We start from the raw sequence: 13527 nt of genomic DNA, 5'->3' as shown, positions 1-13527 counted from the left end.
CACAGGGTGCTCAGTGAAGCTTAGCCTAGATTAGAGGTGCATGTGGGTTTTCTAACAGATTGTTCTATTCATCTGAAATGAATGGGTTTTCCCAATTCATAGGCATCCAAACCATGCTCTGGCCTGGCCTAAGTGTTATCATTCTTCATAATTATACACCACGTCTCACTTGCGGCTTCTGACTGATGAATGGCTCGTCCGTCACTCCCTTCTAGACCCAGTGGGACTCCACCCGTTCTTACCACCTGCACCTGGGGCTTCATTCCTCCACCAGCTGCCTTCACAGTCTCTTTTCCTGTTGCCGATCTAAGCCTTCCTCCCGGTAATTGCAGCAATATGGGGCTACCTGAGGGCTCCACCTCATGTCACGTCAGCTGCAGAATCTGCCCTTACCACCATCCCTCCACTCTTGACCTTTGGACCAGTCCCACCAGTGTAGTCTCTGACCCTGCCAATGTCCCCTATAGGGCCCCATCCTTGCCACCCCATAGGCCTTGGCTGTTCACCAACATGCCCTTAACCCTGACAGTGAAGGGTCAGATTGACACTATCCCCGGCACAGGAACAAACAACCCCAGTTGGTAAATGCCCCAGCTCTGCCCTGGCTAGGTGATAGTCCTAGTGTCTACCCCATCAGTCCTCTGATTGCCCCCAGCCCAGTATTTTTAACGTCCTCTGTCCAGTCTCCATTGATGCATCATTACCACTGCCCAGACCCTATTACAGTGAGAGAGGCCAATTTACTGGACATGACTGACGCTTCAACTTCAGGCACCCTAGCTTGCACAGGCCCCTGCCAAGGTCCCATATCTAATTTTGTATTCATAATTGTGAATTCTTCTTCTTAAAGAGGGCCTCCCAAGTGGTGTAATTTTCAGGCCACCAAAAACCTTGACCTGCCCATGCTTAGGTAATAGCTCCCTTGATTATCTTGGAATTAGGGGAATGTTCCCACTCCCATTTCCATACTGCTTCTAGGAAAAATGTGCTCCTTGCATAGCAAATTGAACTTCAAATGCCCTCAGCCTTAGAAACACTGTTGAACCTGGTGTTTCATGTTAATTATAAGAGCAGTGCTTTGTTTCAGCTACTTTATAGGTGAAATGGATTCGTGCTTATTGGCTTTGTAAACCATCCACTTAACAAGTGACTTGTAAACAAACTTCTGGAATGTAAGCCATTTCTAAATTGTAGGCTTCAGGGGCTTAACATTAAGGAAAGCCTATAAACCACAGCCTAAGCACACTCTTTCATACCCTATGTGGAAACCTATGTACGGATACTGACATTTTGTCACGTGTAAAAATTATTCATTGAACTCAACCAAAAGATGTAGTCATATCCAACTGGCCACTATTTATAATTACAGTAGTCAATCAATCTACATTTTCTGAGGTAATTTCAATTTCAAATATTCACTCTGTGATCACCATGTCTGACCCGGTTCATTTCATATACTGAGAAACTAGTAAACTACCTGGCACACAGGAGGCACTCAAGCAGTGCATGTGAAATAATGGTTGTGTAAGACTGGCGGGCTATGGGCCTTGCTTTTGGTTACAAAACTGATCACTGTGGGGCCGGCGCTGTGGCACAGTGGGTTAAAGCACTGGCCTGAAGCGCAGGCATCCCATATGGGCACCGATTCGAGGCCCAGCTGCTTCTCTTCCGATCCAGCTCTCTGCTATGGCCTGGGATAGCAGTAGAGGATGGCCCAGGTCCTTGGACCCCTGCACCCAAGTGGGAGACCCGGAAGAAGCTCCTGGCTCCTGGCTTTGAATCAGCTCATCTCTGGCCATTGCAGCTACCTGGAGAGTGAACCAGTGGATGGAAGACTCTCTCTCTGTCTCTCTGTCTCTCTCTCTCTCTCTGTCTCTCTCTCTCTCTGTCTCTACCTCTCTGTAACTCTTTCAAATAAATAAAATAAATCTTTAAAAAAAAAACTGATTACTGACTACATCAATAAGGACATATAGAAGCAATCTAACATAACCTTTTATGGTTTTTTAACCATATCATTCATGGTTTTTAAGTATATATATTATGTAAAATTATAAAATTCCCAAATCTCATCTGCAAAGTAAAATGGCTTGGGTTTCAACAGATATAATATATGTATTCATGTCTGTCCTCAGTGATACAATTCTTTTTTAAAAAAGATTTATTTATTTATTTATTTATTTATTTGAAAGGCAGAGTTACAGAGAGGCAGAGGGAGAGAGAGAGAGAGAAGGGAGAGAGAGAAAGAGGTCTTCCATGCACTGGTTCACTCCCCAAACGGCCGCAACTGCTGGAGCTGCACCAATCTGAAGCCGGGAGCCAGGAGCTTCTTCCGGGTCTCCTTTACCATTAACTTTTTGAAGTACCTTCACGTTTCACCCAAATCATACACATATGAACACATCAGGAACTCTCTTGGTTCTGAACTGCAACATACTCGGGTGTTCACTTCCTTCCCTGACTTTTAAGAAAATTCCTTCCACCTGTCCTCCTCATTCCTGCCCAAAAAAGGAAGAGACAAACCCAACCCCCTTCTCCACAGAGCAGTGACTCGGGCCTTCCGTGGGTGGGACTGTCCAGAAGAGACACGGTGTGCAGTAGACTTTACAGATTACCAATTTCCCGAGTGCCTGAACAGTCTCCATACAGTCCATACAGGAAAGCTGATGACACTCTGGATTTTCAGAATGCCTGGAAGCCAGATTGCACCCAGCAGTTCTTTGAAGAAGAAATTTCCAGGCATTTCAAAGAGGCGGACCATTCAGACAACAGACATCCTCAGCCCACTCCCACTCACCACCACCAGAGGAGCCCAAGATTGCTGCTTGATATGGCGGCTTTTCAGAAGACACCACGCTCTCCCACTTCAAAGAGCAGCAGTACACAGCCACGAGCTCCTGGGGACCGGAAATGTCCCTCGCAGAGCCCTCCCTCTCTTTGCTCTACTCCATCCACGCAGGATAGGGAGGACCGTTTCCTTCCCAGTTGCCTGAATTCCCCCTGGGAAGATTCACTGTGAAGAGCAACTCCAGGCAAGGTGTTGTCAGGTCTCAGATGGCTCCCTTGTTTTAGATCATGGAGGAAAAGCAAGAATTGGTGGGGAAGTGAATTTAACACTTTAAAAACCAGAGCAGACAGGGTGAACCAGTTCACCTCCTGCCTTTCTCACTCCTGGGCTGGGACAGCCTCTTCATGACCTTGGTGTCCGGGTACATGAGGAAGAGGGAGCAGTTCAAGCTAGTTCCATGGAGGTGGCCATGAAACTCTGCTCACCAACTTTCAGCAATTGGGGGTTTTAAATGACCAGTCTGTGCACGTGGAACAGCACTCAGCAAGCTGGGAACCAGAGCCCTCGACGCCGGGTTCTTTTCTGCCTAAGGCTTGCTGAGGCACTTGATGAATTCTTGACCTTGTTCATAAACCTTGTTTCCACCAAAGCCAAATGGAGCAGCTTAACACTATTGAATATTTGACTGTATTAACCACTTTGCCTTTTAGAACAGCTTCTACTTAGAGCTGGAGCCTCCATCCTTCAGCCCTGGGAGAGCTGACAAAAACCTCCAGTCCTGGTTGGGGACTGGAAGCAAATTGTTAGCGCCCTTAGCACACCCCTTCTTTTTTCTTCTTAGTCTTCTAAATAATGCAGCAAAGCTCAGTGACTGCTCAGAAGCCATTCTGGGTTTGGTGGGGCCCTTTCCCTCTGCACCCACCCCTAAATAGGCACACTGCCATTCGCTTTCCTACAGAAGCCACTTGGCTTGCTCTTAAGGTGGAGACAACGCAAATCAAAAACACAGTGAGGGGGCCAGCCCAGTGGCCCAGTGGGTTAACGCCCTGGCCTGAAGCGCCAGCATCCCATATGGGTGCCGGTTCTAGTTCCCTGCTATGGCCTGGGAAAGCAGTAGAAGATGGCCCAAGTGCTTGGGTCCCTGCACCAGTGTGGGAGACCCGGAAGGAGCTCCTGGCTCCTGGCTTCAGATCTGCGCAGTTCCGGCCATTGTGGCTATCTGGGGAGTGAACCAGCAGATGGAAGACCTCTCACTCTGTCTCTACCTCTCTCTGTAACTCTGTCTTTCAAATAAATAAAATAAATCTTTAAAAGAAACAACACAGCGAGGCTCCCTGCTGAAGAACCTGGTCCTCTGCTCCCCTAAGAACTGACTGTTGGGGTGCTGGCTGACCTCCAGGCCATCTGAAGACTTGAGGTGACTTGACCTTGACCAGATTCCTGCTCAGACATGCCTCATTAGCTGTCTCTGTCTCAGGCCCCCTAGACTTAGGTTTCTGCTGCCGATCTACCTGTGCTTGGCTTTCGCACCACTCCTCTGACTGGTGCTTTGGCTCTGCTCGTCATGGCTGCACATCCCATCCCTCAGTGAGTGCACCGGGAGAAGCTGGCTCAGCAATATCCATGCTTCTGCTCTCTCCGACTCACCTTCAGTGAATTCAGGGTGGCTCCTGCTTAAACTTCAAAAGAATTGCTCCTATAAGCTAGTGCTGTATATATATGTAATTCCATTTAATCTCTACTGCAACCCTCTAAGGACGACCTTATTATCCTGAGCTTTCAAGATGAAGAATCAAAAAGGGTGAGCAACTTAATCAAAGTCATGTGGTTTGGAGCTGGAATTAACTGGTAGAACTGTCAAAATTCTATTGCCTTAAATAAAAATTCCTTCCCATCCAGGCTGCTGTTGTGGTACAATGAGTTAAGCCTCTGCCTGTGACGCTAGCATCCCATATGGGTGCCAGTTCAAGTCCTGGCTGCTCCTCTTCCAATCCAACTCTCTGATCATGTGTGGGCAGGCAGCAGAAGATAACACAAGTACTTGGACCCCTGCCATCCACATGAGAGACCCAGTGGATTTTCTGGCTCTTGGCTCCTGTCCTAGCCCCAGCCATTGTGATCATTTGGGAACTGAACCAGCAGATGGAAAATGTGTGTGTGTGTGTGTGTGTGTGTAGCTCTGCCTTTCAAATAAATCTTTAAAAATAAATCCCTTCATTAAGCAATTATCATATATCCAATGATGTTCTAGACACATCAACAATATTATTTCATTGATTTTTACGACAAATCAAGTGATAGACATTAGCATCCTGTGTAATGGACAGGGACCTGATGTTCAGAATGACTATAGAACACTTTTGAGGTCATATGTAGGTATCACTGACTGCCTGGGAGTTTGGAGAGATGTTTGCTTTGCCTGATAAAGGTGAAAGAGGTAAATGGCACATCTCTCCCCTTCCTCTTTGCTTGAACTTGGATGTGATGGTTGAAATCAGAATAGCAGTCATGGAATCATGAAAGAAAGAAAAAACATCACTGAAATGCTGAAATAGTTTCCAAAATATCACCAACCTGATAAACAGCTGCCTACCTTCAGACCTCTGGGCACACAGGAAGGCCAAGCTGCTGTCTGTTTAATCCACCTAGGTAGATCGTCTGTTATAACCAAGCATCTTCCCCACACGTATAGCAAGATGGTTTACCTGCTTACAGATAAAGAGCTGGAAGCAAAGAGATTTTAAGTCTTTTTCCAAGGTCACATAAGTAGTGTCTGTGGCTTACTGACTGTTGTTCCCACTGATCTTCTCTTTGTAACTGAATTTCTCAGAAGTTACAGCTGGGTACGTGGCTGCCCAAGAAAAAGTCACCTTCTCCAGTCTCCCTTGTGGGCCTTTTGACTCTATTTTGGTTAGCACAGTATGAGTAGAAGGAAGGAATGTGATCAGCTTCCAGGTCCCGCCCTCTGGTTCCTCTTTCCTTCTTCCTACTAGTAGTGATGAACCATCTTCAGTCACATGGACCAGATAGTACCCTGTGTGCTGAAAGACCAGCAGAATGGAAGGAACCTGGCTCTCTGAATAACTGTATGGATTGGAGCTGCCCTACATTCTACCACTGTGGATTTTTTTCAGTCCTATTAACTTGGACTTTCCTATGAAGAAGAAATGAACTTTAATCTCAGTTAAGTCAGTGGGTTTTATTCACTCTTAAAGAACTGTTATATTTTTCTTAAATTTTTGATTTTTTAATTTTCATTTTATTTGAAAGGCAGAGAGACCCAGAAAGATGGAGAAAGATCTTCTATTTGCTGGTTCACTCCTCAGATGCCTGCAACAGCCAGGGATGGGCCAGGTCAAATCCAGGAGCCAGGAACTCAACCCAGGTCTCCCATGTGGGTGGCAGGGGACACAGGGACACAAGCACTTGAACCATCGTCTGTTGCTAATACACAGTGTGTAGTAGCAGAAAGCTGGATCAGAAATAGAGGATCCAGTACTCAAAGTAGGTACTCTGATATGGGATGTTGGCATCTCAAGGAGAAACTTAACCACTGTGGCCAACCAATTTTCAAAGAAGCCTAACTCCAAATTTTCACAATTTCCACCACAACTTCTAGTATCCGGATTGGGATTGCAAACTCAAATACCTGCAGAAACTCAGCAGATAACTCAGTGAAGGAGTCTATTTAAGAGCTATGGTGGCCGGCGCTGTGGCTCACTAGGCTAATCCTCCGCCTTGCGGCGCCGGCACACTGGGTTCTAGTCCCGGTCGGGGTGCTGGATTCTGTCCCGGTGGCCCCTCTTCCAGGCCAGCTCTCTGCTGTGGCCCAGGAAGGCAGTGGAGGATGGCCCAAGTGCTTGGGCCCTGCACCCCATGGGAGACCAGGAGAAGTACCTGGCTCCTGCCATCGGATCAGCGCGGTGCGCCGGCCGCAGCGCGCCAGCCATGGCGGCCATTGGAGGGTGAACCAACAGCAAAGGAAGACCTTTCTCTCTGTCTCTCTCTCTCACTGTCCACTCTGCCTGTCAAAAAAAAAAAAAAAAAAAAAAAAAAAAAAAAAAAAAAACTATGGTAAACTAGCAAATATATATGTGGTTGCTAGGTGCCTTCCAAACACTTATTTCCTTTTCTTCCAGCTAGATTATGTTGCATTTCCCAGCTTTCCTTATAAGTAGGTAGGACTCATTCTGGAATGGATGCTGCATCTAGCCCTGGCCCATGAAAAATTTCCCTCTCAATCATTTACTCTTTTTTCCCCTCAAGCTTAAATGGAGAAGGATCCATGAAATGAATACTGTAGAACGTCAGAATAGATGTATGGATCACTAGGTCCTCACTTGGAGAAGAACTGCTTAAATTATATCAACATGTCGACTATGACGTGTGAGAAACTCAGTTTTCCCATGCTGATTCACCTCATTGTAGCAAAGGATAGTCTACCCTGACTTATACACAAAGAAATGCCCTGTAGAAATTCAGGCCCAGAGCATCAGATCATTTGATTTGTTTTAATAATGATTTTATTTTTTAATTTAAAAGCAGAGACTCAGACGGAGAAAGAGAGACAGAGGAAGAGAGATCTTCCATTCACTGGTTTACTCCCCAAATGCCTGAAACAGCCAGGGACAGGCCAGGCAACAGCCAGGAGCCAGAAACCCAACTTGGATCTCCCATGTGGATGGCAGGGACCCAAGTGTCTGAGCCAACATCTGCCATTTCCCAGGTGCAAAACTGGCAGGAAGCTGGATCAGAAGTGGAAGAGTCTGGACAGGAACCCAGCACTCCTCTATGGGATGCAGACATTCCAAGCAGCAATTTAACCACAGGACCAAATGCTGGCCCTTGATTTTTTTTCTTTTTTTAAGAGCAAACAGAAATTCTGAATATTATGAGACAACTTGTGACTTTCAGTGTTAACTAACACTGTGAAGGTCAAACAAACCATGACTGCGATTGAAACCTATGCCTAGAACTACAAGTTACTACTTCTTACTCAATATGACCCTGACCCCCACAATCAGCTTCCCTCACTGGTCCCAGATTCAACTGGTACAGATTCAATTGCCCCTGAGATTCCAATTAAGGTTCCCGAGACCTTCCCCCAGCAGGTCATGCAGGCTTATTAAACTTTAAGCCAATGGTCTTTGGAGTATAACTGTGGGAAGCAGGAAACACCTATTATCTACAGCTGTTTTCTCATTTGCTACAAGTGGTCTTGCCAAGCATTTGCCTGGGGCACCAATGTTTCACTCTAATTCATATATTCTTGAAATTAAGCTGCCAATGTCCAACTGCATTTACCAAAATTAACCTTCCCCTATTTATTCATTTTCCAATCAAGGCCCGACTGAAAGCTTTTCTACCCTACAGGGTCTTTTCCATCAAGATCTTTGTCTCTGGCAAAACTGACTCACCTCTCCTCTCTCGCCACACTGAAGGAGCGTGTTCCCCTCCAAGGTGTGAACTCATGGACAGTATCCAGAACATCTTCTTCTCCATAGAATCAGTTCCTGGTATGACGCTTACCTCATACTAAGCACTCAATGCAAGGACTCAATACCTGCATGAGGAGTTTTCTGTGCATTATTTTGTTGTTGGGTTTTTTGTTTGTTTGTTTCATTTTATGTGCACCTTAATAAATAGTTCATTGTAACTGTGTCCCACAAAGGGTAGAAAAAGGTAAGCAGGGGAGTTGGAACCAAGGCCCCTGTCTGTGATCAATGAGTTCAGTGAGGTGGAATATCTTAGCCACTCAGGAGAGCAGACTCTGAGGCCAGATCGCCTGGGTTCCTATTCTACTTACTAACCATACAACTTTGGGCAAGCTAACCTCTTTGCCCTCCGTCTCTTCCTTCCTTCCTTCCTTCCTTCCTTCCTTCCTTCCTTCCTTCCTTCCTTCCTTCCTTCCTTCCTTCCTCCCTCCCTCCCTCCCTCCCTTCCTTCCTCCCTTTTTCTTTCTTTCTTTCTTTCTCTCTCTTTCTTTCTTTCGAGATGTATTTATTTATTTGAAAGGCAGAGTTACAGAGAGGGAGAGAGAGCTTCCATCTGCTGGTACACTCCCCAGATGCCTTCAATGATTAGGGCAGGGCCAGACAGAAGCCAGGAACCAGGAACTCCATCCAGGTCTCCTTCATGGGTGGCAGGGGCCCAAGCACTTGGACCATCTTCTGCTGCTTTCCCAGATGCATTAGCAGGGAGCTGAATCAGAAGTGGAACAGCTGGGACTAGGATCACAGCTCATATAAGATATGGCGCTCGCTTTAAGTTCCTTGCATTGTTAAATGAGGGCAATAATAATGGCAGTATTGCATTGGTTTGCAAGGACTGCTGCAACCAAGTGCGTCAAACAAGGTGACTTAAACCACAGAAACACCCCATATCACAGTTCTGGAGGCACGAAATTGGAATCAAGGTGAAGGCAGAGTTGATTGCTTCTGCAGGCTGTGAGAGAAGGCTCTGTCCCAGTCTCTCTGCATTTGACTTGGAGACGGTCGTCCGTGTCCAGTACCTCTTCACATCATGTGCTTCTCAACATGTCTGTCTCTATGTCCAAATTTCCTCTTTTTAGGAGACACCAGTCATATTGGATTAGGGTCCACCAGAATGATCTCATCCTAACTTGATTACCTCAGTAATGTTCCCCAAATAAAGGCCCATTTTTAGGTATTGAGGGATTAGGAGCAGAATTTAACCTGTAACAACTACATTATTTGATCAGATTGCTAAAACGATTAGACAAGTTAATATGTGGAAAGCATTTGAACAATGCCTGAGACACTACCAAGTACTCCAAAACACTAGCTGGAATTATTATACTTCTTAAAATCTCATTATAGGATTGCAGCATAGCAGGTTAAGCTGCCTCCTGCAATGCCAGCATCCCATATGGACCCTGGTTCAAGTCCTGGCTGCTCCATTTCTGAGCCAAACCCCTGCTAATGTGCTTGGGAAAGCAGCAGAGAGGATGATCCAAGTATTTGGGCCCCTGAAACCATGTGGGAGACCGGAAGGCGTTCCAGACTACTGGCTTTGGCAAATCCCAGACCAGGCCATTGCACCCATTTGGGGAAAGAACCAGAGGTTAGAAGATTATCTATCTATCTATCTATCTATCTATCTATCTATCTATCTTTCTGTGTGTGTATAACCACCTTTCAAGTAAATAAATAAATCTTTAAAAAACTAAGCAAAGGCTGGCTCTGTGGTGTATTGGGATAAGCCTCTGCCTGTGGCGCTGGCATCCCACAGGGGCGCTGGTTCATGTCCCGGCTGATCCACTTCTGATGCAGCTCCCTGCTGATGGCCTAATAAAGCAGTGGAAGGTGGCCCATGTGTTCAGGCCCCTGCACCCACACGGGAGACTTTGGAGAAGCTCCATGCTCCTGGCTTAGGACTGGCCCAGCTCCGGCCATTGCAGCCATTTGGGGAGTGAAACTTTGTCTCTCAAATAAATAAATAAATCTTTAAAAAAAGAAAAAGACAGAATCTTTTTATACCAACCTGTTAAGATATTACCCTCAAAAAAGAAGCCAGTAAAATCATGCTGCTTGGGTATATTTGTTCATTCAGGACAGTGGCCATCAAGGGCAGGGGTTTGTGATCCTTGACCAGAGAGTAGAGCAAAATGAAACAAGTGGCAGCTCCAGGCACTGCCAAAATGAAGAAGGTATGACAAGAGAGAGCGAGTCTTTGCACTCATCATAAGCTTCGAAAGGACTCGATCTGAAGTGTGTTTTAGAAAGTTTGAGAGGCACACCACAGCTGGAATTGTCCTTTGATTTATTGCTAAGTACTGTTAATTTGTTTTTAGCAATAACCATTGGATCAAGTGAACAATAAAAGATTGCAATTTGACTTTTGTAATTTGGAGATTTAACCTCTGGCCGTGGCTTGGAGGCGGTTTGTCCTCCAGGGGTTTAAGCACTGAGGCTTGGTGTGCAGGGAGCTGATGTGAGAGGTGTGAGAACATTAAAGAGAGGGAACCTACTGGAAGGGGATTACGTCTCTCAGAAGGGGTTCACTCTGGTCTCATGGAGTAAGTTGCTAGAACAGTGATCTGTGGTAAGAGGGAAGTATGGACCCATCCCTGCCCTCTGCCCCCTATCGCGCTGTGTGGTCACTGCCCCTGGCTCCCTCCAGTGGGCTGCCATCTGCAAGGAGGCCCTCATCACAGAACACACAGATGGCCTCCAAAACCATAAGCTAAATGAACAAACCTCGTTTCCTGTGAGTAGACAACTTCATGCGCTTTGTTATAGCAAAAGAAAAGGCACTGAAGTCCTCTCTTTAAGTAGAGATGGGTTTCAAAGTCGTCTTAGATGCTCCAGACTTAGGATTTTAAAATAAGTTTCTGGGATTAAAACAGCCTAAAACGCTGTCCAACAAACCATCCATGGCAAAAGATTTATAAACATAAGTAGTTTCTAATGATGTCTTTGGATGCCAATCCCTGAATTGTAGGATCCCCACAAAAAAAGAGAAGCCCCTCTCTGATAGAGAACAGTTATCCTTCTTTCAACACAGGGAGAAATCCGAAGCCAGTTTTGTATGCCAGTGTTTTGCCCTCATCCTCTTGAGAGCATCTCAAAATTCCACTTTCAGTCCATCTCTCAGATGGTTTATGAATGCAGTTCTGTGGTGATGTGGTTTATACATTCCTTCCGATCCTGACAGTATTTTAAACTCTAGCTTCTGAGTAAAAATTTCGGTACAGGTCCCGTTGCATTTGTTGATTTTACCCATGAATAGCTCTTCAGTGGGGAGAAGCCAGCCTCCTCTCAAATGCCCTCTAAAGCAGAGTCTGCTTGGGTGGCAGGGGCGATCTGAATACTGCTGTTGAACGGGCAGTGAGTGCAGCACACATCGTCCAACCACATCCATAACTGATTTCTCGGTACTGGGGCAGCAAACCTAGAGCGTGAGGATGCACCACTGGAACACTGAAAGCTCAGATGTGCAATGTTAATAATATTTCATGCTCCCATCAGTCCTGAACCTCGAGAAGAACAGAAAAGTGTACTTGAGTCCACTTCGCGTCTCTGCATCCGGCACCCTTCCAACATCCTCGCCCTTCCCACTCTGTCTCCTCCGTCACATACTTCTCTCCATTGTAGAAGTTTCATTTTAGGTATAGTCCTCACCTCTGGAGTTAAAATTAATGCTTGTTTTCTTTGTTTTTTTGTTGCCACTTTTAATATAGTAACTGAAGATTCAAAAGAAAGTTTTACATACGTGCCTTAAAAATAATTTTTAAAAGATTTTATTTATTTATTTGAGAGGTAGGATCGGTTACAAATAGAGGGAGAGACAGGGAGAGAGGTCTTCCATCTGCTGGTTCACTCCACAGATGGCTGCAACCGCTAGAGCTGCACTGATCTGAAGCCAGGAGCCAGGAGTTTCTTTCGGGTTTTCCCACTTGGGTGCAGGGGCCCAAGTACTTGGACCATCTTCTACTGATTTCCCAGGCCATAGCAGAGAGCTGGATCAGAAGTGGAGCAGCCGGGAAAAGAACCAGCACCCATATGGGATGCCAGCACTGCACATAGTGGCTTTACGTGCTAAGCCACAGTGCCACTCGTTTTTTTTTTTGTTTGTTTGTTTGTTTTTAAGGAAAAATACTACCCACATCCTGAAACCCAGAAATAAGCATAGCTAATATTTTGATGCATACATTGTCAACTTACACACACTTTAAACGCTGCGACCCACCCTGCAGTCAGATTACCCAACCAGTCTGGCTACTGAAAGGTGGATGCTGGAGGCCAACGACCAAAGTAAAAATCATGATCCCCTCCCGTCCCACTGCACCTGCAACCCAGGAGCACCCCAGGGCAGCACCAGTCCGTGTCTAAACACTCGCAAGAACATCTGCCCTGGCTGCTAAGACTCCATCTGGCCCCATCTACATCACTGCAATATTGGTCACTTGGCCTCAGATCATCAAATGACATGCAGAACATGAATATACAATAAAGAAAGAAGGGACCTCCCAAATTTTTACTGGGGGAAAAACAACTTTCGCTGAAGCTAATTCAATGCAGCAGTTGGTCTAGTTCAGCGAGAAATGCGTATTCTGAACATGTGGCCTCCGTATTTTGAAAATTCAGATCACCCTGGAGAAAGTTGCAGTCTACCAAGGGGAAAAATAATGACTCTAAGTACATTTTTTAAATGCCAGTGCTTGAGAAATGTATGTCCATGGCATGTCCACACACATTGTCCATGAAAGACATATATAAACTTGTACATTTTAAGAATATGAGTGCATGGAACGCAGAATTTAAAATATGAGCTTATCTTGGGAAAAAAGAATTTTGGTATAAAAATCTTTTTCCATTGTCCATGGAAAATATGTATGATGAAAAAGCTATGCAAAAAATGTTGCACCATAACAAACTCATACTTTTGATTTTATTTTTCTATAAACTGTACTTACTAGAAAATGATACTTTAATTACAAGTAGTATCCTCAGAGAGAGTTTTAAAACTAAGGCCATAATTCAAGAACTAAATACTTTTTTTGTAATTTTAGTTATTTATTTGAGAGGTAGAGTTACAGACAGTGAGAGGGAGGGACAGAGAGAAGCATCTTCCATCCACTTGTCCACTCCCTAAATGGCCGCAACAGCCAGAGCTGCGCTGATCCGAAGCCAGGAGCCAGCTGCCTCTTCCCGGTCTCCCACGCGGTGCAGGGGCCCAAGGACTTGGGCCATCTTCTACTGCTTTCCCAGGCCACA

Source organism: Oryctolagus cuniculus, chromosome 4 (assembly GCF_051225735.1).
Source record: "Oryctolagus cuniculus isolate XC-2025 breed Fujian yellow rabbit chromosome 4, ASM5122573v1, whole genome shotgun sequence".
NCBI classification, from domain to species: domain Eukaryota; kingdom Metazoa; phylum Chordata; class Mammalia; order Lagomorpha; family Leporidae; genus Oryctolagus; species Oryctolagus cuniculus.
Note: the sequence above shows the minus strand (reverse complement) of the source record.